The sequence below is a fragment of the Lepidochelys kempii genome, chromosome 7 (assembly GCF_965140285.1).
Source record: "Lepidochelys kempii isolate rLepKem1 chromosome 7, rLepKem1.hap1, whole genome shotgun sequence".
Taxonomy (NCBI): domain Eukaryota; kingdom Metazoa; phylum Chordata; order Testudines; family Cheloniidae; genus Lepidochelys; species Lepidochelys kempii.
In genome coordinates this window covers 11,178,633-11,203,437 of record NC_136386.1, presented here as the reverse complement: position 1 = coordinate 11,203,437, position 24,805 = coordinate 11,178,633, and the positions used below count along the sequence as shown (strand labels likewise).

At 46.1% G+C, this 24,805-nt stretch overlaps 1 long non-coding RNA gene across 1 annotated transcript in view; it reads left to right on the top strand.

Annotated features, from left to right (window-relative positions):
* The first annotated feature begins 4,554 nt into the window (after positions 1 to 4,554).
* LOC140914083 (uncharacterized) overlaps positions 4,555 to 24,805 on the top strand; it is a 53,878-nt gene continuing 33,627 nt past the window's right edge. Inside the window, exon 1 of the long non-coding RNA XR_012159763.2 lies at positions 4,555 to 4,631. This is a non-coding gene — a long non-coding RNA (uncharacterized LOC140914083). The remainder of the gene's footprint in view (positions 4,632 to 24,805) is intronic.

Here is a 24,805-nt window from a genome sequence, read left to right as displayed (position 1 = left end):
CAGCCCCAGAGCACCCACGGAGTCGGCACCGTTTGTCAGTTTTCAGTTGAGACATGGGAACCTGAGCGTGAGCTGGCACCTGGCCTGTCAGCATCACAGCCAGTCTGCACTGCCCGCTTGTTGCAGCACCTTGGAATACCAGCAGCCTAAGTCTGCACTGAGGAGATGAAAGATTATAGTGATCAACTTTTGTGAGAAGAGATTTTTCTCCATCTGTCTACCCTCAAGGCCTTATTTCCTCATAAACTATTCCTTGAGACATGGAGAAAATTGAAACTGTTCAGAAATGAATAAGATATTTAGCCCAGAATGAATGGCTATCTGATATACTGGGTGACTTTTATGAAACATAACGGAAGCAGCCAGATGAACCAATGGGGTTTTCTACAGTGTGTGGGAGGGGTGGGGGTGGTGCTTAATGAAAAAAAATCCAACAACCAAAACCCATCTTTGTAACCTATTGTTTTCATTCAGCTTCACTTGGCTCCAAGTTGTACAGCTTAGTTCTTTAAAGCTAAATACAACCCCCTACACTCCTGTGCGCCACACAACCCATCCCTGCCCTCAACCCAGCATCAATGCAACATTAAGGTGGGAGAGCTGGCACCCAAAACTCAGTTGCTTTGCCCATCCTGGCATATGTTCATATGTTAGTAGCAGAGTAACAGGTTAAGAGTCATCGGGAAAGGAAGGTAGGAAAAAAATCTTCTGTGAGCAAGTCAACATTCAATTGCCTGACCTATTGGAAACTCCTGATTTTGGTTGTGGGATCTCACAACCTTTATACTGTAGTAATGCTAGATAGCTTTTTGTTTGGAGTGTAGGGTTATTTATTTATTTATTCATTTATTTTGCATTTCATATTCTGGTAGTTTTTTCTTCCTCCTTTTATTTCCTTAAAAATAAAAACAATCTGGAGGCTAGAAGCTTGAATATTCCATGCTCCACGCCCATTTGGCTTCGCCAACTAACCTGGTAAGTTCTTTGAACCAACAAGAGCACGCTCAAGGTTCTATTCTGGCTTCGCCACAGCCCTGAGGAGGGAGCAGGGTGGGTCTAGACAGTCCCTTGACAGTGCCTCATGGTGCCCCTACAAGCACAGGAGGAGCACAATCTCTTCTATTGCCCTTCCTCTTCCTGTCTGGCCAGACTGCTTCCCAGGCTGGGACAGAGAAGAGGAGCATAGCCACGGCTCTTATGTCTCCCTGACCCTTTTTGGGGGTACTAAGAGGGGAACGGCTCCTTGCTCCTTCCTCCCACCTTGGCCTTTTGCTAACGGAACACACACATGCAGCGTGGTCATGAGTTTAAGGCCATTTCTTACTGTCCATACTCACTACACTGCTTTCAAATGGTCTGATCAATTTTTTCCCTGCTGAATCACATTTGTGAAGCTGGGCAGCAATCTTGCTGGCCTTACTCATGGCCCAGTGTACATGGCTCAGCGTACATGGCTCAGCCCTTTGGTCGCGTGCTGGGATTCCCCTCCTGTGGCTCCATTTCCAGATGGTCTCTCCACCTGCAGAGACAGTAGACGCTTGCTTTCTTCTCCAGCCTGCATGGAATAGGCAAATGCCAACCAGAACTTGGCGTATTCCCCTACTAATTTTTTCCCCAGAGACAATGTGGCGTCTCTGAGCATCCTCAGAAATGGAAACAGTAGTGGACTAGCACATCGCTCATTTTCATAGGGGCATGTAAAATACGGAAGAAAGCGGTGGGCCTCATTCTCTGCTATGTTACCACAGTTTTAAAGCTAGCGTAACAGCGGGGAATCAGGCTCAAAATCTTACATCTCTGAAAGTGGTTGTGAATGTAAAAGGAATTCTTTTGAAATGCTTCACAGTCTTTCTAGCCACCCATAATTCCAGTGATAAAAAATCCACTGCCAGAAACCTGCCTTAAAAGCAGAGCCCCTAATTGTGTAAGGTGGAATGCTCTCTCCCTTCTAAATAAAAGTGTTACTTGACCCAGCGATACCTGTGGCAGCCCTTGGTCTTCAAGATTAATCGATTCTGCAAGGTGCTGAGCACACCCAACTCCTGTTAAGCTCAGTGAGAGCTGAGGCTGCTCAGCACCTCACAGGATCGAGCTGTGAATCAGAAACCTAGTGGTGAACAACTGGCAAGTGTTACCGGGCACTTAGCAAAATGGTCATCAAGGAGTAAAGAATTGTTGTGTGCCCCCCCGAACAGTGCTACTAGGGATGCCATAGCAGAGACCCTGTTCTCCCAGGGAAATTGGCTCTACCCTGGAATGCTTTTAAAGAGTCATTTGATTCATTATTAGAAAGGCAAAAAGAGTATCAGACTGGAGTCAGGAGATCTGGGTTCTGTTCCTGCCTCTACCAGTGACTATCAGCAAGTAACTTCAGACCTCTGTTTTTCTTCCCATTCTTTCTCTTGTCTGTTTAGCTTGTATGCTCTTCAGGGTAGGGTCTGTCTCTCACTGCATGTCATACAGTTAGGGTGGCCAGGTCAAAAAGGGCACTTGATAGTGTCCGGTCAGATCTACTTATCAGATACCCAAAGTCTGGTTACTGTGAGTAGGGGAGGCACTGGGTCATTACCCGCTCCAGCCCCTACTCAGCCAGGGCTGCCTCCTACCTTCATCAGGAGGATGCAGCTCCTGGCCCCAGCTCCACAGGCAAGTCCCTCCTGACCCAGGCGGTGGGGGGTGGGAGGGGAAAAGCTATGAGGGGAAGAGGAGTCGGCGGGAGCGGGACCTCAGGGGAAGAGGCAGGGAAGGGGAGATTCCGGCACTCCTTCTGGGGTGTCTGTTTTTTAAATATTACCAAATTGGCAACCCTAAGTACAGTACCTACCAGAATGGGCCCCTGATTTCATTTTGGACCTTGGACTTGTACTGCAAATGCCATTCTAAGCACACACAGGACCAAACCTTTGTATAATAGCCCTCCACAAACGGTGGGCCTTGAGTGGTTTTCAACACCTTTTTTTTTTGGTTTTCTCCAGTTTGTTTTAAAAATGCTGTCGAGTGTGAGAAAACAGGAAGCGGCGTCAACAACACTGTGGTTTTTTCATTTCACAGACACCCTTTGAACTCTTTTTACGCTGTCTTCCCTCACGTTACATTTAACGGTGACCTATAAATAACCTGCTCGTTCTTTGAAGTGTTTAATCAAAGCCAAAAAAGTAAAGATTTTCAAAATAATTCAAAGTATTGTTTTCTACATTCTCTACACAGAATTTTTTAAAGGAATCTTTAGAATATATTTTTAAGCAGGGTGAAGGTTTAATTTTTTCACTTTAGAAATTAAATGTGAAGGAAAGCAGCATACAAACACTGTGAGCTTGCAGGGACAGTGACTTGGGCAGTGCAGTTTACTCAGTGACTCAGGCGCAATGGGGGTAACTCAGGGCAGAATTTTGCCTGTGATCTGAGATCTATCTGGCTGTCTGCCCCGTGAAAAATCGTAACAGCTAGTTGCAAAACTGTGACTGTTCCTCTGAACGTACCGCATTCTAGGTATATGATGTTGAATGCATTTGAAAATCTATTGCCATCATTACAAATGCAACTCTTAAATGGAGCAGTGGGAGTTTTGCCTGAGTAAAGACTGCAGGATTTAACCTGTACTTTGTGAAGCGCACTGTATAATGTCCTATATAAGGTATAATGTGCTAAGAGATAAATCACCCTGTCTCGTTAATGTGGGGCAAAGAGACGACTTCTTCTCCCACCTCCTTTTTTAAATGATGTCCACCTTTGCTGGCCTGATGGCCTCCATTTTTCTCTCTTTGAAGTTCCGCAGTGCAGCCCTTTCTTTTCCCCAGGAATGCATAGGAAAGACAAGCTGCCTCCTTATCCCAGCTATGGCATTGCCAATATGTTTTAAAAAATATATGTGCTGAGAACAGTTTTTGCAAACTGGAGGCCTGCTAAAGTTCAGCTGCATGATGGATCTTGCCTCGATGAGTCTTAATCAAATTCTTCAGATTGAGTCTAGTGTTTAGCAGTAAAGGAGCTACTGATCCGCCATCACAAAGTAGAGTGACCAGAGAGCAAGTGTGAAAAATCGGGACGGTGGAGGGATAATAAGTGCCTATATAAGACAAAGTCCCGAATATCAGGATTCTCTCTACAAAATTAGGATGTCTGGTCACCCTATCACAAAGGATAGTCCTGCATTCCTGTTGGTGCAAAGCAGAATGCTGTTTACACTGTGTATTACATTACATCGACTTGGGGGAAATTTAAGCTATGAAATGATCCATTGCTTGTTGCAGAAAAGCACTTAAGTGCATGTTTAAAGGGTCTTCAAAAGGACTGCAAATGAGCTTGAGTGGCCTTCCTGAATACAGCCTGTCACAAATATAAAGGGAAGGGTAACCACCTTTCTGTATACAGTACTATAAAATCCCTCCTGGTCAGAGGCAGCATCCTGTTACCTGTAAAGGGTTAAGAAGCTCAGCTAACCTGGCTGGCACCTGACCCAAAGGACCAATAAGGGGACAAGATACTTTCAAGTCTGGGGGGGGGAGGGAAGAGGCTTTTGTTGTGCTCTTTGTTTATGTGGTTGTTCTCTCTTGGGACTGAGAGAGGCCAGACAGAAATCCATCTTCTTCAACCCATCCTAATCCAAGTTTCCAATATTGCAACCAGTAGAGGTAAGCCAGGCAAGACAGATTAGTTTATCTTTTGTTTTATGTGAATTTTCCCTGTGTTAAGAGGGAGGGTTATTCCTGTTTTCTGTAACTTTAAGGTTTTGCCCAGAGGGGGATCCTCTGTGTTTTGAATCTGAATATCCTGTATAGTATTTTCCATCCTGATTTTTCATAGATGATTTTTACCTTTCTTTTTTTTTTTTTTTTTTTTAATAAAATCCTTCTTTTAAGAACCTGACTGATTTTTCCATTGTTCCAAGATCCAGGGGTTTGGGTCTTTGATGATTTTGTAAACAATTGGTTGGGATATTATTCTCAAGCCTCCCCAGGAAAGGGGGTGTGTAGGGCTTGGGGGGATATTTTTGGGGGAAGACATCTCCAAGTGGTCACTTTCCCTGTTCTTTGTTTAAAACGCTTAGTGGTGGCAGCTTACTGTTCAAGGACAAGGCAAAGTTTGTACCTTGGGGAAGTTTTTAACCTAAGCTGGTAAGAATAAGCTTAGGGGGTCTTTCATGCGGGTCCCCACATCTGTACGCTAGAGTTCAGAGTGGGGAAGGAGCCCTGACAGAGCCTAAGGCAGTAGCAGTTTTAGGATCCAATTCTGTTCCCACTGAATTCAGTGGGAGATTTACCATTGGTTTCAGCTGGCAACAGGATTAGACCTTTTGGCCTGTCATTTAGACTGATATCAGAGCAGTGTAACTCCAATGTAGTTACCTCTGACTTATACGGGTGTAAATGAGAGAAGAATCAGGCCCTCCATAATTATTCCCTACTATGTGCAGTAGTGGATATAGACGCCCAGTTGCTTTTCTGATACACCTTAATAGAAGTGACTCCAAGGTCTAATGTGGTTTAGTTGCAAAGGGATTATGGGATGGGAACCTTTGCCCCAGAATGGGTTACTCTATTTACTACTACTATTAATCCCTTCACTGATTAGCTTAATGACAGATCCACCTATAGGGCATATCATGATTATAGGTTTCAGAGTAGCAGCCGTGTTAGTCTGCATCCGCAAAAAGAAGAGGAGGACTTGTGGCACCCTAGAGACGAACAAATTTATTTGAGCATAAGCTTTTGTGAGCTACAGCTCACTTCATTGGATGCATCCAATGAAGTGAGCTGTAGCTCACGAAAGCTTATGCTCAGATAAATTTGTTAGTCTCTAAGGTGCCACAAGTCCTCCTGTTCTTTTTATCATGATTATAGTGACCCCTGCTTGCATTTTATCTGATGTCATCCAATCGCTAAAAACAATTAGCAAAGTGATTAAAGAGAAGTTTTACTGTGTCCCGTAAAATTAGATGTCACTGAGAAAACTAACAAATTGCACTGAACTGTCAATTAACATGAGCAGAAGAAGCTCTCTGGGAAGTTAATGAAACCAACAGGTAAAACTACTCCTACCAACCTGGCAGCATAGAGAACCAGTATTTATCTCTGACTTAAATTATCTCACTGAGCAATTAAAATCTTGTCCATCATCATCTATCTTCCACTTACTATGTCAATACGTCTAGTCCAGTATGTAACCCTTGAGCTTATCTTGGTGAATGATGGGGGCTGGAGCAGGTTTGCTTTCTGCCCTGCTGCTCGATGAATGCTCCCTGTGGTCACTTGCCACGGTGTCTGACAAGGTAAGCTGTCAGTCTGAGGTAAATTGTGTCTGCTTCTCATAACAGGGTGCAAGATTTGCTGTGAGGCTGTTTAATGTGACTGATCTCTGATGGAAGATTGACATTTGATAAATGGGCATTCTCTGTCCTGTTTCCAAGGGTGTTAAAATCTTTGTTCCCACTGCCTAATCTTATCTCCACCTGAAAGTCCAGCCAGACAATATGGGTCTGGGAGGGAGTTTGGGTGCAGGAGGGGGTTCCGGGCTGGGTCAGGGCATTGGGGTGCAGGGGGGGTGCAGGCTTTGGGAGGGAGTTTGGGTGCAGGAGGGGGCTCAGAGTTGGGGCAGGGGAATGGGGTGGGAGGCTATGCGAGCTCCAGGAGGGGGTTCAGGGCTGGGGCTGGCGGTTGGGGTGCGGGAGGGGGTGAGGGGTGTGGGCTCCGGTGCTTACGTTGGGTGGCTCCCAGTCGGAGGTGCAGCAGGGCTAAGGCAGGCTTACTGCCTACCCCGACTCTGCACCACTCCTGGAAGTCGCTGGCACACCCCTGTGGCCTCATGTGCACACACATAGCTCCCATTGGTCGCAGCTCCCTGCCAATGGGAGCTGTGGAGTTAGCTCTCAGGGCAGGGGCAGCACGCAGAGACCCCAGGGGCTGCAGGGACGCGCCGGCCACTTCCAGGAGTGGCATGGAATCAGGGCAGGTGGGAGCCTGCCTTACCCCTGCTGCACTGCCAGACTTTTAGTGGCCTAAAATCTCCCAGGTTGGCTTCAGTAGCTTCCAGGAGATAGAGCCCGATTCTGGGAGACTCCCAGCAAAACCGGGATGGTTGGCAACCCTAGCTCTTCCCCCTCCCCGCAGCGCCTCCTGCACACCGCTGAACAGCTGATCCCAGAGGGCGGGAGGCATTGGGATGGAGGACGAGGAACTGATTGGCTGGGCAGCCAGCTGGCGGGAGGCACTGGGGAGGGAGGGGATGGAGCTGATCAGCACGCTGCCAGCTGTCAGGAGGCACTGGGGTAGGGGGAGGCGCTGATCAGCAGGGCTGCCGGTAGGTGCTGAGCACCCACTTTTTTTTTTCCCGTGGGTGCTCCAGGGTTGGAGCACCCATGGAGTCGGCACCTCTGGTTTTTTTGGTCAGTGAAGACATGACCTAACTTGATGTGATAACTTGTGTTAAAACTACAAACTGCTTTGTCTTCACTAGCAGTTTACCTGGAGCTTGCTTACGTGAGTTAAGCAACCACCTTTTTTCATAGTGAAGACGAGGCTTTTAAGAGCCTGATTCTCTATTGCACTAAGGTCATTTTACACCATTCTGTCAGTGTCAGAAGGCCTTAACATGATGTAACTTGTATTTTATGCCCTCCTTAAGACCCCTTTACACTGCCAGAGGAGTAAAATGGTTTAATGTAAATGAGAATCAAATTCTAGGTGTGTGTTGCTAAAAAAATTGGTTATATAAAAATGACACCTTCTCATTTCATAGATTTACTTCTTGTGACATAACATAGATTGCTAGTTACTTTACTGGCAGAAATATATTTCTTCAAGAGATACAAGATGGGTGAAGTTGACTGGGTTTATTGGACCACCTTTTGTTTATGGGAGATACAAGCTTTCAAGCTTACACAGAGCTCATCTTCAGGTCTGGGAAATGTACTCAGAGTATCACAGATATTTTCTCTGTTTATTTATTTCATATTTTCTATGATTTTCCAGTCAGCAGGACTGGCTCTGCCATGCTCTGAGTCAATAAACTGGATTCCAGTCTGGCTCATGCATCATCAACAACATTGTTACCTAAGTTCCAGTTTCAAAATATTCCTGATGAAAATGTGAAAGTCAGAAAGAACCCAGATTGATTTTCAAGCCCCATGGTGCATTTGCAAAGCTGGTAGGAAAAAAAATCCTTCTAAACTGTGCAAATTTAATGTAGACCCACTGAGAGACAATAAACACGTATACCTCAGAGTGCCATTTTTAGTCTCTGTTCAAAGTAAAACTTTGCTTTAATATTAGGAAACAGGATATTTGTTCAGGATGATCAGAGCTGAAAATACATAAAGGTCGGAGAGTGGGCTGGCTAATGTTTAAAAACCTATGTATGGAATTAATTTTCTAGTGAGTATAAAGGGTGAGTGAGGTGTGGGGAAAACACAGGCTAGAGGCATTTCCTCTAGGATTTATGTTTATTGATTCATAAAGTGGCATAAAGTTTGTCCAGAAAAATATTTTCTTGTGTCTCTTCTATTACTGTTTGGACAATGGAAAGAAACATCATAAAAAAGTTCTTGGGTGAGGGATGGGGCAAGCTTTTGTTTTTAATTCATATTTTCTGACCAGTTCTAATCCCTTCCCTATCAAAGACAATAATTTACTATGTTGAAAGAAAAGGAGTACTTGTGGCACCTTAGAGACTAACAAATTTATTTGAGCATGAGCTTTCCGATGCATCCGATGAAGTGAGCTGTAGCTCATGAAAGCTTATGCTCAAATAAATTGGTTAGTCTCTGAGGTGCCACAAGTACTCCTTTTCTTTTTGCGAATACAGACTAACACAGCTGCTACTCTGAAACCTGTTACTATGTTGAGTTTCCAGTGCGAGAAAAATTAATTTAGAACAAAAAACGACTGCAAAAAATATTAGATGAACCATAAAATAATGTGTCCACTGCTCCAGCCACATCAATTTTCTCACATAGCTGAAAACAACATAGTGGCTTGGTGAGATCCACTCATACATGGTCACAAAGCTAGACCAACAACTCCTTAATAATAGACACATGCTACAAAACTTTCTTTAATGGGAAAGGTTTTATTATAACTTTTAAATGAGTTGAAATGTAGCGGTTCTAGCTCTGTCAGGTAGCTGTTCTGTAATTCAGGTGCGTGTATTCCTTCACGTTCAGTGGTTCAGCCACTTAACAGCGGACACTGACTGGTATTGTGTAACTAGGGAGTCCACAAGAAAATATGTAGCTAATGCATAGGAACAAACCCAATGTTCTGACTATTTGTAAATATACTGTACGTATAATTGGGGACTGTGCACGTTGCAGCAACTGAGCTGCACTGGAGGGAAGAAATATTTTGATCAGCCTATTGCAAGTCAGTTTCTATTCTGTATGTAGCTTGTGCAGCAGAGAGAGATGAAGGACGTTAGCTAAATAAGAGGTGATTGAGTGGTCATGGCACTGTTGGTCCACAGATTCTACAGCTGGCAAATTTCATTCTAAATGCCATATCTCTGGTTGTGGAGAGAACTGAATAGGGACAAGGGACTATTTCCAAAAGCCGGAATGTTTTTTTTTCTTCTTTCTTTCAATTCAAGACACAAATAATGGAATATTTTTTCAAAGTTCAAAATACTTTACATTGCAAATAGTTACATTAGATTTACATTTCATGCGTGAGTGGCTGCAGCCTCCGCTCGCTCCATCCTAGCTGCTGGTGACAGGGAAACAGTTCTACACGATCTACCGCTCTCTTGCACCAAGCGCGCCTGGATTTTGCAGGATTAGAGACTGATGCTGAAGTACTGTGTAGCTCCTTGAATATCCTTCATAACCTTGCTTCCAGAGCCAGGGAGCGACACTGTGAAAGCTCCAGGAGATCTGGCACTGGGGGGAAGCTTTGCTAAATCATGTACTAAATTGCTGCAGAACAGACGTGCTAAAAGCCCCAAGGTGCCATGATCCCTGTCCATAACACACATGCTCAAGAGAGAGGCCTGGAGAAGGAGGGGTCATGCTGCACCTTCCTTCTGCTGTTATGGTGAGAGAGTCCTGCAGAATACAGCCTGCAGGTATTTCATGCCTTCTCCGTAAAGGTCAATACACTTTCCTTCCCTGTTTTCTCCAGCGGTAATCAATGCGATGTAAACACAATGCTGACAGTTATGCCTGCCATTTAAAACTCATTTTCTGCCTCTCCTTGTTGGGACTTGTAGAATGTGGCTTTCCCCTGATCATTGCCACATGTGGGCACTTCATGCTGTAACCAACCTTTTGTTTGGTGTTGGTACAAGTGATTTTAATAAATTCCTTTGGGAACTCACAGGTTAGAGGGATTCCTGCAATTGTGATCTGGATGATTTCCCCTTCAGGCCATTACATCATTATTATTTGTGTAAATGTAGAACTGAATAGCCCCAAACAAGATTTGAGGCCCCATTTTGCTAGGTGCTGTTAAAACAAACACATGGTAAGAGAGAGCCCCTGCCCTATAGAGCTTACAGTCTTTAAATAGAGATAACAGACATGGGGGAAGAAATAGCAATGAAGGGACTTGCCCAAGGTCACTCATCAGGTCAGTGACAGAATTTGGAATTAGAATCCAGGTCTTCTGGCTCCTATTCTAGTATCTTAGCCACTAGACCACAGTGCGATTCACAATCCTGTTTCCTCCTCAGTTGTTCCTGTCCCTTCTGTTTGCCTTTTTATCTGTGACTGAGATAGAATGGGCCCATGAGAAAGAACCATTGGAAATGCTTCAATCTTGTATCTTTTTGAAGCCGTGTTTGAACAGAAGCTGAACTTGTTAGGAAATGACAATTAGTTTAATGCTAATACCTGGCTTTTATAACTCTGTTCATCTGCAGACTTCAAGGGGCTTTACAAAGCAGGGCAGTATAATGATTCCCATTTTACAGATGAGGAAACTGAGGGGAGCAAAGTGACTTGCCCAGTGTCACCTAACAGACCAGTGGCAGAGCTGGGGATCTTGTCAGTCCCACTCCAATGCTCTATCCACTAGGCAGCAGTGCCTCCCAGGCACAGAGAGAAGTCTGACAGGGAGAGGCACTCCTCGAGGAGTTACCATTGTGGCCCTGGCCTGTGTAATAGCAACAGGACTTTGCATCTGTGCCTCTTCAAAGTACTATGCAAACGTTAACTCATTAGTGTGGGGACAATTTTAACTGACAAAAGATGGTTGCAGTTTTGTTTATTACACGATCTCTGAGTGAAATTCACCCTTGTGCCTGAAGTCAGCATTACGGCTTATGCACCACTGCGGTCCCACCTAAGCCATGAGGGAGGTGGCCTGAACTGTTGGCAGGATTTATCCTGAAGCTGTGGGACTCATTCACTGTAACACCTGTTGGCAGGATTTATCCTGAAGCTGTGGGACTCATTCACTGTAACACCAGCTTACGCGCTGCATGTCAGAGCTAAGGAAGGCACACACGGCCTGTGCCCTCTAGGCCTTGCAGGGAAAGTTGTCTCAGGGGCTATGTCTCCACTACCACTTTTGTCGGTCAGGAGTGTGAAAAAACGACACCCCTGACCAACATAAGTTTCACCAACAAAAGTGCCGGTGTGGATACCGCTATGTCAGTGGGAGATGCTCTCCTGCCGACATAGCTACCGATGCTCATTTGGAGTGTGAAAAAAACACTGCCGATGCTCGTCAGGGTGGTTTAATTACGCCAGCAGAAGAGCTCTCTCCTGCCTGCATAGAGCGGCTACACGGGAGACCTTACAACGGCGCAGCTGCAGTGGGGCAGGTCTGTAGTGTAGACACAGCCTGTTCTCACAACAAATATTTTGGTGGCCTCAAAGTGCAGCCACCATCTCTTGCTGGTGGCCCCTCTGACCATTTTTCCTAAAATACTTAATTAACTTTAGGAAAAACCAATAAATATGCCCACACCCATGTCCAAATCATTGTCATTTATTGATATAGGGTTTTTTTGCAGACTCAATAATAAAAATAATGTACAGTTGTCTGGACCTAAACAGAATAGAAACACAAATAAGGTGTTTTGCACGTTCTTGTCTTTTTTCTTGTTGTTTCTTTTGCTTTTTTCAGTTGCTTGTTTCTCCAGACTTGCTAGCTAGTAAGTCTGCTGTGAAAAGCAATATTAACACACACACAAATATCACTTTTCTCAGCAGACTTACTCAGCCTTGGCAAGCCTGGGGACAAATTAAGCCTTGGATGGGGAGGTGGGTATGGAGGCAGCGGGGGCAGGGGTGATGGAGGGGTGAGCTCAGGGCCAGAGTCTGCCACCGCATGGCCGGGGAATGGAGCCTGAAGCCACACACCCAGGGGGCGTTGCCTGGGGACGGAGCCCAAAGCCCCGTGGCTGGAACCTACCACCCACCGTCCCCAGGAGGGTGGGAACTCACTGGCTGTCTGCTCCTCCAGCTTTTGTGTCTCCAGAGGGAGTGAAGGGCCAAACCACTGCTGGCGTCACCAGGGGGGAGCTGCTGCTTTGCCCCCCCACACCTCCAATCACCACCCAGGAGGCTGTGGCCGCAAGAAAAGCTCCTAATGGCCGCATTTGAGAAACACTGGGTATAGGGATGTGTTTATTCCCTCCACTTTGTGTCACTGCCGGTGTCTCCTCAATCCAATCTCCAGGGACATGGGGAAGCGGGGTGGGAATCAGGGAATAGCTGCTTTTTGGTGGCATGTTCCCCCTCCTAAGGGATCTAAAGCCTGCCTGAAAGTGCTTGAATCAGCACTTGTGTGTCTTTAAGAATGACCAAAGTATGTTAAATACCTACAGGTTTTGGCTCATTTGTTCAAACCTGAAATAGTTACAAGGGAGAAGTTGTGTGGGCTGGGACCAAGTGTGGGTTTCTCAGCATTCAGCTGATAGGGCCCCTTTCCGTAGCTCAGTGAGGAGGAAACAGAACTAAGGTCGCTTTGCCTGGGGTGCCACAGAAGGGGGACACAAGACAAGACCCCAATTAAGAAATCCCATTTTCCCTCACTGGCGTCCTAACTGCAATCAGAATAAAATTCTCAGTTTTTCCCCTTTATTATCTTACCTGCAATAACCTTGATGGCTTTTCTGGTCAGTCGCTACCACTGCTTTTCCACCCAGTGGATGCTTTGTCATTTTATTTCTAGTCTCAAGGTTCACTGTCATTTGTCTGCATTGGTTTATTGGCATCTGTTGGCCTAAAGTATGTGCCTAATCTGAATCAGGCTTTACCTGGCTGTGCTAGTTTTCCTCATTTACTGTGCTTCCCCATTTCCAATTGGCTGCACTTGGAAATCTTGCTTTCCAGCCCTCCTGAACAGTACAGTTGTTTTTACATAGATGGAAAATTAGCGACTGGCTCTGAAGCAGCCCCATGCTACAGTGGTGAATTTCTTTGCTGCTGGACAGAGTTGCATTTCATATACACCCTTTGTTATTTGCTCTTTTAAATTTATTTTCAATCTCATGAGACAAATCTGTTGTTATGTGACTCGCTTCCCCGCTCCTCCTCACACACAAGAAGTCCATGGTACAATGGTTCTTCGATCCTACAATATCCATTCCACCTCTTTTATCTGCTTGGCGTGGCCACATTCCTCCATTACTAGAGAAGGCTCTGAAGCGACATAGAAATCAACTGTTTCTGAAGGTCTCCTGCCTCCCATTCACAATATTATACTTTCCAGAATGCTCCCTCTTTGATAATCTCAAATAGCTCCTAACAAACTAGTTAGATCTATAAAATATTTAACTGCTCTGTAATTTCCTGGTAAGCCAGCAGGTCCATAATAAATATACTAGGGTTGTGTTGGCAACAAGCCAGGTTTCAGGGATCTCTCATTAATTCCAGAAAGTGAGCTTGGAAAAACATTTGCTAAAACGTCTCCTGTTTCTATGCTTACTCCCTTCGCCATTCGTGAACAACGAAGGCTGATCCTGCTCCCTTATCAGAGCTTCTTCCCTTCTTAACAGTCCTGTCGGCATTTAGATGGACACGTTTGTAAATCATCTGTAGTGCCTCCAAATCTGATTTGAAACAAAAAGCTGCTTTGTTCGGACACAAGGAAAGTCTGTGCTTGATGATTTTAGCATCCCCCTCTGTTTCTCTTCTACCATTCTTAATGGGGCCAATCTTTCCCCCTCTACATTTATACTTACAGGAAACTTTCCTATCAGTAGAGCGATGTTGCGACTCTTACGATTTTTAGTGTCTTTCTTAAAGGCCCATCATGCAGCTATATAATTAGGAGGAAATCTCAGCAGCTTGGTGGAGGGGGGTGTATGTGTGTGTGTGTTGGGTTTTGTTGGTGTTTTGTTTTTGTGAATTTCTAGCCCTCATGGTTGTGGAGAAAAGCTTGAAAATGTGACCTTAAACACTCCAAAAACCAGATGGCATATAAACAGAACCAAATCTTCATTATTTTTTAAAATCTCATGATCTTTTAAGACAATGTCATGATTTCGGGGTGGGCGGAGTCTGGGTCATGGCAGCTCACATGGTCATTTGTCACTTCTAATGGTTTTTAGCTCTTTAAAATCATCTGCTTTCTCCCACTCTGATGCCTTCTGCCTTTTGAGTGCTTTTAGGTTATCTTTTCAGGAATTTGAGCAAAAGTTTGTTTTTATTGCGCTGAAAGTAAAGTGCATCTTTCTGAATCCTTTTACTGAATACCTCACACACTCATTTCCTGGGCTCTAGGTAATTCCCCGGTACTTTTTCTTTTCTTTTTTTCTTTTCTTTTCTTTTCTTTTCTTTTTTCTTTTTGTGGGGGTTACTCACTCAAACTTTGGGCCTTATACTGAGTGTGCCGAATGTCTGCCACTCCCATCAGTAGAAATAAGATTGGAAATAAATAAGTAGTGGTTATGGCTGGATGAAAATTTTCTGTAGAAATTTTTTTCCATGGAAAACTGGGTTTTCAATTAGGGTTGCCAACTTTCTAATCTCACTAAACTGTACACCCTTGCCCTGTCCCCTTCCCTACTCCTTCCCTGTGGCCCCACCCCTGCCCTGCCCCTTCGCTAAGGCTCTGCCCCCTGCTCGCTCCATCCCCTCTCCCTCCGTCGCTCGCTTTCCCCCACCCTCACTCATTCACTTATTTTCACCGGGCTGGGGCAGTGGGTTGGGGTGCGGGAGGGAATGAAGGCTCTGGCTGGGGTGCATGCTCTGGCGTGGGGCCAGAAATGGGGGGTTGAGGGTGCAGGAGGGGGCTCCAGGCTGGGGCAGGTGGTTGGGATATGAGAGGTGGTATGGGCTCTGGATGGGGGTGTGGAGTCGGGGATGAGGGGTTTGGGGTGAAGGAGGGGGCTCTGGGCTGGGGCTGAGGGGTTTGGAGTGCAGGAGGGGGCTCAGGGCTGGAGCTGGGAGTTGAGGTGTGGAAGGAGATGCAGAGAGTTCACTCCAGGGGGGCGTTTGGGTGCAGGAGGGGGCTCAGGGTTGGGGCTGGGGGTTGGGGCATGGGAGGGGGTGAGGGGTGCAGGTTCTGGGCAGCACTTACCTCAGGTGGCTCCCCAGGGAGCAGTGACGTGTCCCTTGGCTCCTAGGTGGCATTTAATTCTTCCCCCCTCACAACACACTGCCCCCCAAAAAGTGAATACCGATTTAATTCTGACCCCCACGATTGATACAGACCCCCTACGCAAGCCCCAGACAGATTGCCACACAGTGCAGATCCTTCCCACAGCTGATAGACCACACACAGCTGATACAGACCTTCCCACACTTGATAGACTCCATATTTATTACAGTGCCATGCACACACAGCCCGCACAATTGATTGAGACTCTACATACACTAACACAAACCCACATGCACAATTGATGTGCCCCTCCACACCAACACACCCAAAACTGACATACCAAAGGTACAAACCCTCATACAGCCCCACAACTGACACCTCTCACAACTGAAACATCCATCTGCTTGTACATACTAACCCCACATCCTGATATGACCCCCCCGCCAGACCTGAGGGGCACCAGCATCAGGAGATGTTCACCCCTCCAGACTGGGTAGGAAATGAAGGGAGCACATGGGCTGTGGGTGAAGCTGCCCTTTGGAGCGGCTAGCCCGCCAGCCCCACCCCTTCTGCCTGAGGCCCCACCCCATCTTCTCCCATAGCCAGACCCCCTGAGACACCCCTGAGCTCCAGGCTGGCCCAAGCCGCCCTGACTGGCCTGAGCCCCACTGGCCAGCCCAAATCATCCTGGTCTGCGCCTGCTGTCCTGACTCCTGATGGCTGGCCCGAGCCTTCCTGGTCACTGGCCTGACCTCTGGGCTGGCCCAAGCACTAGCCGGAGTCACCCCTGACTGTCCCAGCCCCTGGCCACGGGCTAAGCCCCGAGCTCCAGGCCAGGGCTGGAGCTGAGCCCTCGGTCCAAAGGCTTCCGGGGGGAGGGAAGCATGGAGGGGCCATAGCTTAGATGAGGGGAGGCTAGCCCCAGGGCAGAGAGAATCAGTGTATAGGCATGCCAAGTGTTTTCAAGCCTTGGACTTCAAAGAGAGAGGATATAGTTGTGTGCATGGGAAACCATCCTGTCCAGCTTTAGGTGGGTAAATTCTCCACCCACCTCCCAATTCAGGGGCCAGCAGGGAGGTATGTGGACCAGGTAAGCCCTCTTCTGAGGGTTTATGTGTGACTTACGTGGGGCATAGGCTGTGTGCTAGCCCCCTGCACAACTGGTCTGGACTTGAGAGGCCCGGGTTCAGTTCCTACTCCACCACAGATTTCCTGTGTGACCTTGGGCTACCCATTCAAGGGAGGAGGGGTCAGGTTAATCCACCTGTCCCATGAGAGAAATACAGGATTGCAAGCCAGGAGTACATCACCGCCTCGCTGTGCCTCAGGTCCCCACCTGTCAGATGGGGTAACAGCACTGCCCAAGAGGGGTGTTGTGACGATTAATACATTCAAGATTGTGGTGCGCACAGATAACACAGTGCTGAGGGCCATCAACTTACCTACTATAGAGAGATAATCGGGAGCAAGCTGTACAATTCCAGTCCAGTGTAATGTTAAGTCTTTGGCATGCTAATCATTTCTGTCTTTCTCTTCATTAATCCACTGTCCTCTAATAACGTGTCCCTACCAGTAGCTTCCCCTTGAATGAATCTCGGGTTAATATCTTCCCAGGCCATTTAACAGCTCCCAAACCAAAGCATGTTACAGTGATTTCTCTGTAGCAGGTGAGGCCAAACGAACTGGTTTTTCTTGTTTCATCCTCCTCCCCAGCTCTGCAGACAACCTGCAACAGACATCTTCATGCAATGGCTATGGTAGGGGCCCGTATGTTGACTCACCTACCACTCATCCGTGCTGCTGGAGCGAATGTGTTGAACAGCTGATTGAATCGGAGCCTGGATCACGGCATCTCTCAGCGTTTGAACTGGGAGGGAGGTAGAATTGTGTTCAAGCTTCAAAGGACTCGGACCAGTTGCCAAAAAGTTCAAAGTAACAACAAAAGGCTGAAATGATCCACATTTGGGTTTTATTTTCGGTCTGAAGAAACTCTTGATTGATTATTTTCTTAGCCATTAGGACTTTATATTGGGGCTGGATGGGTCTCACTGCTTGGGTCTCTTCCTTGCCTTGATGAAGTAGGTATCAGGTTTATTAGTAGCCCTGTTTTTGTTTAAATCCCCATAAAACAGTTCAGTTGTATCTTGTATCTGCATGGGGTGTGTGCTAGGGAGATCCCCTCCGCTACACATTTATGCTTCTGCTGTCTTGCCCTCCTGTACTTCTCTCATGGGATGGATGGATTAACCTGACCCCACCTCCCTTGAGTCTGTTGTAAATTCTACATCAGAAACAAAGGAAACAGGAGGCATGGGACTGGATGCCATTATGTGTGAAGTAAAACCATATGGCTACAGTGAGACTGTGGACCTCTGGTTGCACGTGTCTAGGCCACGTAGCATGAACTCCCTGAAAAGCTGGCATTCTGGCCTGCTCTCCAAGGAAGTGGCTGTCAGCTTCAAGAGCAGGAATGAAGCTGAGGTACAGCAGTTTCATCTTCTGTCAGTCTGTACAACCCTTGAGAGAGTTGCTTTTAGCTTTAAACCACCCTGGGCAGGCATTTGGCTCTGGCAACAGCGGCCTGAACGGGAACTTTTGTGTGTCATGCTGTGGTTGTGGGTTTTTTCCCTCCAATCTTGCCTGCTTGTGTGGGGAATAATCATCAAAGATGGGTCTGAGCCATGGAGCTCAGGTGTTGGTCTGGCTGTGAACTTTCTCGCCATTTGGGGATTCTCAGAATCTAGACATTTGGTTCAACCCACTGTAGAATCATAGAATATCAGGGTTGGAAGGGACCCCAGAAGGTCATCTAGTCCAACCCCCATATCTGTAGAGATATGGGCCAGCAGTGGAGTTCACATCTGGATCTGGAGCTGCACTTACCCAGTATTCCAGGGGGTGTCTGGAAATAGATTTGTGGGTCAAGTCTATCTTATCATCAACGAGGACAGTTACAACATGGCAAACGGCTTTGGTGTCTGACTAATAACTGTAGCTCAATGTGCACCACAAAAGGAGAGTAGAAATGATGATAGACACAAGGGTATCGTTCCCTGCCTGGTCCAGGAAACCCAGCCCGACACATTCTGAAAAACGGGCTAAAACAAAGGATCTGCAATAGTGTGAGACCAGCCATTGCATCCCTTCAGACTGTGTGTTAAGCAAATTGGCCTATTTAGCCACATGAGCACAATTACTAATCACCATCGGCTGCTTAAAAATGCCCTCTATGTGCCACTCATTGTATCTGGGAAGAAGCGGAAGTGCAATGATGCAGATGCGCATCCATATAACCTGCATCTCTGGCTATCCAGCCTCTTCTCTCCAGTTTCACATTCTCAGATTTACTAGTCTGATGCGTGGAGGCGGCACTGGAAGAATATAGTGCAATCTTCTAGTGAATGTGAACCCCTTGTATACATTCGTGAGTCATCCCTCATGCACAGAGTCACAGTGGTATGTTTCTCCTGCCTATCATTACTCATTGTGTCACAGGACAGTTTTTTGTATCGATGGTGAAATTTGTGAGAGCAAAATGACAAAGGGCTAAAATAACAGGCTAGAGATTATCATCTGACAGTGCGGTGGGATTTTAATTGTTCTTGGAATGCCTAGTTAAAAAGAAAATGGAAACACATTGGCTTCAGAAGTATTTTTGGGTCTGACCCACGGTCCTCTGAAGTCAATGGGAGTCTGTCCTTTGACTTCAGTGGGCTTTGGATCATGCCCTTTATGAAGGACAATTCCCACAGGCAAAAATGTCCAAGTCGTATTTGTGCTGATGGCTGCCTAATTGTGCGTGCATTGTATTTTGTTTGCACGGAGCAAGAACCCATTCCCTTAGCAAACTGAGCACAGTGATCTGGCTTTCTTGGAGAGTTTTGTTCTGTTGGGGTTTTTTGTTAATGAAAAGGTTCAGAGCAGAGTGGTGCTTTTGAACTTCTCACCTCTCGGCTGAATGCACAAGTGTGCAGCCCACACATAGGCCACAATTCGGCCAAGGTCTCAGCCCCTTGCTTAAGTTCATTTTTGTTCAGCAAAGAATTTAAGCCTGTGCTGAATTCTCATGGATGTTAATGGGATGTAAGCATGGGCTTCAAGGAAAGCATGTGCTAAAGTGCTTGTTAAATGGGGATGAATTTGAGCACATTTGAGTGCTTTGCTGTATCGCAGCTACAGAGAATATGAGTTATAGCCAATGTACAACCCACGAATTGTGCACAGTAGTTGATGCAAGTTTTGTATACATTCTGTTACTTTCAATGTGTATTTTTCTATTTTCATTGCCTCCAAATCTATTTATTTGGCTTGCTTGTTCGTAGTCATTTGCTTCTTGTTTAAAGTTGAGTTTGGAAGCATTGTTTCATAAGGAATCATAGAATCATAGAATATCAGGGTTGGAAGGGACCCCAGAAGGTCATCTAGTCCAACCCCCTGCTCGAAGCAGGACCAATTCCCAGTTAAATCATCCCAGCCAGGGCTTTGTCAAGCCTGACCTTAAAAACCTCTGAGGAAGGAGATTCTACCACCTCCCTAGGTAACGCATTCCAGTGTTTCACCACCCTCTTAGTGAAAAAGTTTTTCCTAATATCCAATCTAAACCTCCCCCACTGCAACTTGAGACCATTACTCCTCGTTCTGTCATCTGCTACCATTGAGAACAGTCTAGAGCCATCCTCTTTGGAACCCCCTTTCAGGTAGTTGAAAGCAGCTATCAAATCCCCCCTCATTCTTCTCTTCTGCAGGCTAAACAATCCCAGCTCCCTCAGCCTCTCCTCATAACTCATGTGTTCCAGTCCCCTAATCATTTTTGTTGCCCTTCGCTGGACTCTCTCCAATTTATCCACATCCTTCTTGAAGTGTGGGGCCCAAAACTGGACACAGTACTCCAGATGAGGCCTCGCCAATGTCGAATAGAGGGGAACGATCACGTCCCTCGATCTGCTCGCTATGCCCCTATTTATACATCCCAAAATGCCATTGGCCTTCTTGGCAACAAGGGCACACTGCTGAGTCATATCCAGCTTCTCGTCCACTGTCACCCCTAGGTCCTTTTCCGCAGAACTGCTGCCTAGCCATTCGGTCCCTAGTCTGTAGCTGTGCATTGGGTTCTTCCGTCCTAAGTGCAGGACCCTGCACTTATCCTTATTGAACCTCATCAGATTTCTTTTGGCCCAATCCTCCAATTTGTCTAGGTCCTTCTGTATCCTATCCCTCCCCTCCAGCGTATCTACCACTCCTCCCAGTTTAGTATCATCCGCAAATTTGCTGAGAGTGCAATCCACACCATCCTCCAGATCATTTATGAAGATACTGAACAAAACCGGCCCCAGGACCGACCCTTGGGGTACTCCACTTGATACCGGCTGCCAACTAGACATGGAGCCATTGATCACTACCCGTTGAGCCCGACAATCTAGCCAGCTTTCTACCCACCTTATAGTGCATTCATCCAGCCCATACTTCCTTAACTTGCTGACAAGAATACTGTGGGAGATCAATTGCCTTTGTGTTTGGAATTTTACAGAAGGCAACTAGTTAGTCAGACTTCCTTATTTTTATTTAACTGGTTAGCGCATCCTAATTATAGTCTCTCTTTTTAACTCCTGTACTCAATTTACAGCCTAATTATTCTTACCTTGTTTGTTTAATGAAGCTTATATAACGATTCCTGTGATCTTCATGAAACATTACACTGGGATTTTATTTTTCACTTTATAAACTGTGAGTTTTATATTAATGTTTTATAACCTCAGGTTTCTAATCATAAAGTCATAAGGAGTTTAATTGATTTGAAAGTAGCCGGGACCTGAAGTGTGTACATGTCAAATTGATTCAAATTGATCCAATGTGTTTAAATAAAGCTTATGCCAGAAAACACATAGCACCTGATGCTACCAGGTATTTGCCTAAAGCACTCTGGCAACTTAATTATGTTGCCATCTTGGTATAATCAATGACCAGCTAGAAAACATTTGTGTATGTGCTTGTGATAGTTTGAGAAACCAGGGAAATTCCCCCAAACCCACAGGATGATGTAGACATGTTATGCCAGGTTCACAGCTGGTATAAATCCTCTGAGCTCTATTGCAGTCAATGGCACTCCAGTGATTCACACCAGCTGAGGCCTGAGCTCATTATTCACTGCATGGTCACACTTTGAAATCTGTTGCCATGGTTCAAAATTTGTGTGTTTGAATAAGCTGTTTCAATTCTAAAATAATTGTTTTGGGACATAAAAGACACTGTGATATTTGGGGGCTGAGGTGTAAAATGGGGAAAGCAAGTGTTCACTTCACAATACATGCATTGGATTTCAGATGGAATAGCCAGCTTGGATATCCTCCACTTTGACCTTGCATCAAGTAATCATTACACTGTGGATCTATGAAACCATGAACTTGCAAATCTAACATAAACATAGAGGCAAGATCTGCATTTTAGAAGGGCAAAGTAGGTTCTCTTAGGCATCTTAGTAGCAAAGGAAGTCACTCAAGTTCAAATTGGTTCTATCTGGTTTCCCCAAGCTGTTAACTTCCTTGGCTAAGGGGCACTCTGAAATGCTACATCCATTCCTGCTGTTGAAAACATCAAAGACATCACAGAAATCATTTGCAAACTGATCTTCACAACCGAAAGCCTCAGTGAATAGTAAAAAGCCAAAGGGCAAGAACATCAGCAGCTATGGGACCCGGCTTTTGGAAGGTGACGTGTCATCCATATAACCAAATAACTGATCACTAAAATTAAGGACCTCCTGCCATTGTGGGGGCCTTGGGCAGGGGTGGCACCTTGGTCTCTCCTAATTCTCTGCCTGTGGTGCACAGTTTAGTTTCCAAAGGACTGAAATGTTTTGCTCTTACTAAAGTATTTGGGCTTAACACAGGGTGTGATGCGGTGTCCAGATTGTTAGGACAATTAACCTTATATGCTGCCCCGGGAGGAATCATAGAATCATAGAATATCAGGGTTGGAAGGGACCCCAGAAGGTCATCTAGTCCAACCCCCTGCTCAAAGCAGGACCAATTCCCAGTTAAATCATCCCAGCCAGGGCTTTGTCAAGCCTGACCTTAAAAACCTCTAAGGAAGGAGATTCTACCACCTCCCTAGGTAACGCATTCCAGTGTTTCACCACCCTCTTAGTGAAAAAGTTTTTCCTAATATCCAATCTAAACCTCCCCCACTGCAACTTGAGACCATTACTCCTCGTTCTGTCATCTGCTACCATTGAGAACAGTCTAGAGCCATCCTCTTTGGAACCCCCTTTCAGGTAGTTGAAAGCAGCTATCAAATCCCCCCTCATTCTTCTCTTCTGCAGGCTAAACAATCCCAGCTCCCTCAGCCTCTCCTCATAACTCATGTGTTCCAGTCCCCTAATCATTTTTGTTGCCCTTCGCTGGACTCTCTCCAATTTATCCACATCCTTCTTGAAGTGTGGGGCCCAAAACTGGACACAGTACTCCAGATGAGGCCTCACCAATGTCAAATAGAGGGGAACGATCACGTCCCTCGATCTGCTCGCTATGCCCCTACTTATACATCCCAAAATGCCATTGGCCTTCTTGGCAACAAGGGCACACTGCTGACTCATATCCAGCTTCTCGTCCACTGTCACCCCTAGGTCCTTTTCCGCAGAACTGCTGCCTAGCCATTCGGTCCCTAGTCTGTAGCTGTGCATTGGGTTCTTCCGTCCTAAGTGCAGGACCCTGCACTTATCCTTATTGAACCTCATCAGATTCCTTTTGGCCCAATCTTCCAATTGGTCTAGGTCCTTCTGTATCCTATCCCTCCCCTCCAGCGTATCTACCACTCCTCCCAGTTTAGTATCATCCGCAAATTTGCTGAGAGTGCAATCCACACCATCCTCCAGATCATTTATGAAGATATTGAATAAAACCGGCCCCAGGACCGACCCTTGGGGCACTCCACTTGATACCGGCTGCCAACTAGACATGGAGCCATTGATCACTACCCGTTGAGCCCGACAATTTAGCCAGCTTTCTACCCACCTTATAGTGCATTCATCCAGCCCATACTTCCTTAACTTGCTGACAAGAATACTATGGGAGACCGTGTCAAAAGCTTTGCTAAAGTCAAGAAACAATACATCCACTGCTTTCCCTTCATCCACAGAACCAGTAATCTCATCATAAAAGGCGATTAGATTAGTCAGGCATGACCTTCCCTTGGTGAATCCATGCTGGCTGTTCCTGATCACTTTCCTCTCATGCAAGTGCTTCAGGATTGATTCTTTGAGGACCTGCTCCATGATTTTTCCAGGGACTGAGGTGAGGCTGACTGGCCTGTAGTTCCCAGGATCTTCCTTCTTCCCTTTTTTAAAGATTGGCACTACATTAGCCTTTTTCCAGTCATCCGGGACTTCCCCGGTTCGCCACGAGTTTTCAAAGATAATGGCCAGTGGCTCTGCAATCACAGCCGCCAATTCCTTCAGCACTCTCGGATGCAACTCGTCCGGCCCCATGGACTTGTGCACGTCCAGCTTTTCTAAATAGTCCCTAACCGCCTCTATCTCCACAGAGGGCTGGCCATCTCTTCCGCATTTTGTGATGCCCAGCGCAGCAGTCTGGGAGCTGACCTTGTTAGTGAAAACAGAGGCAAAAAAAGCATTGAGTACATTAGCTTTTTCCACATCCTCTGTCACTAGGTTGCCTCCCTCATTCAGTAAGGGGCCCACACATTCCTTGGCTTTCTTCTTGTTGCCAACATACCTGAAGAAACCCTTCTTGTTACTCTTGACATCTCTGGCTAGCTGCAGCTCCAGGTGCGATTTGGCCCTCCTGATAACATTCCTACATGCCCGAGCAATATTTTTATACTCTTCCCTGGTCATATGTCCAACCTTCCACTTCTTGTAAGCTTCTTTTTTATGTTTAAGATCCGCTAGGATTTCACCATTAAGCCAAGCTGGTCGCCTGCCATATTTACTATTTTTTCGACTCATCGGGATGGTTTGTCCCTGTAAGGAGAACCAGGGCCAGTAAATCCTGACGGAGGATGAAGTTCAGCTGGGAAAAGCAGGTTGGGCCTGTATAAAGGGATGAAGCTGAGCACAGAAGGGGGCTGTAGGGAAAGTAGTCTGCAACCATTGTCTAGCTGGAGGGAGGTGCGTCTGGAGGCTACAGAGTTTGTCAGGAAGCCGAAAACAGGTATATTCTACAGTTAGTCCCCGGAAAGAGAGAGTTTGGGCCGGTAAACCCAGAGAAGGGGGCCAGAAGTTAGAGAAAGGAAGGAGTCCAGGGATATAGCAACAGGGTCTGGGAGCCAGCAGACCACAGTTGCTAGACATAGGGTCCCTGGACTGG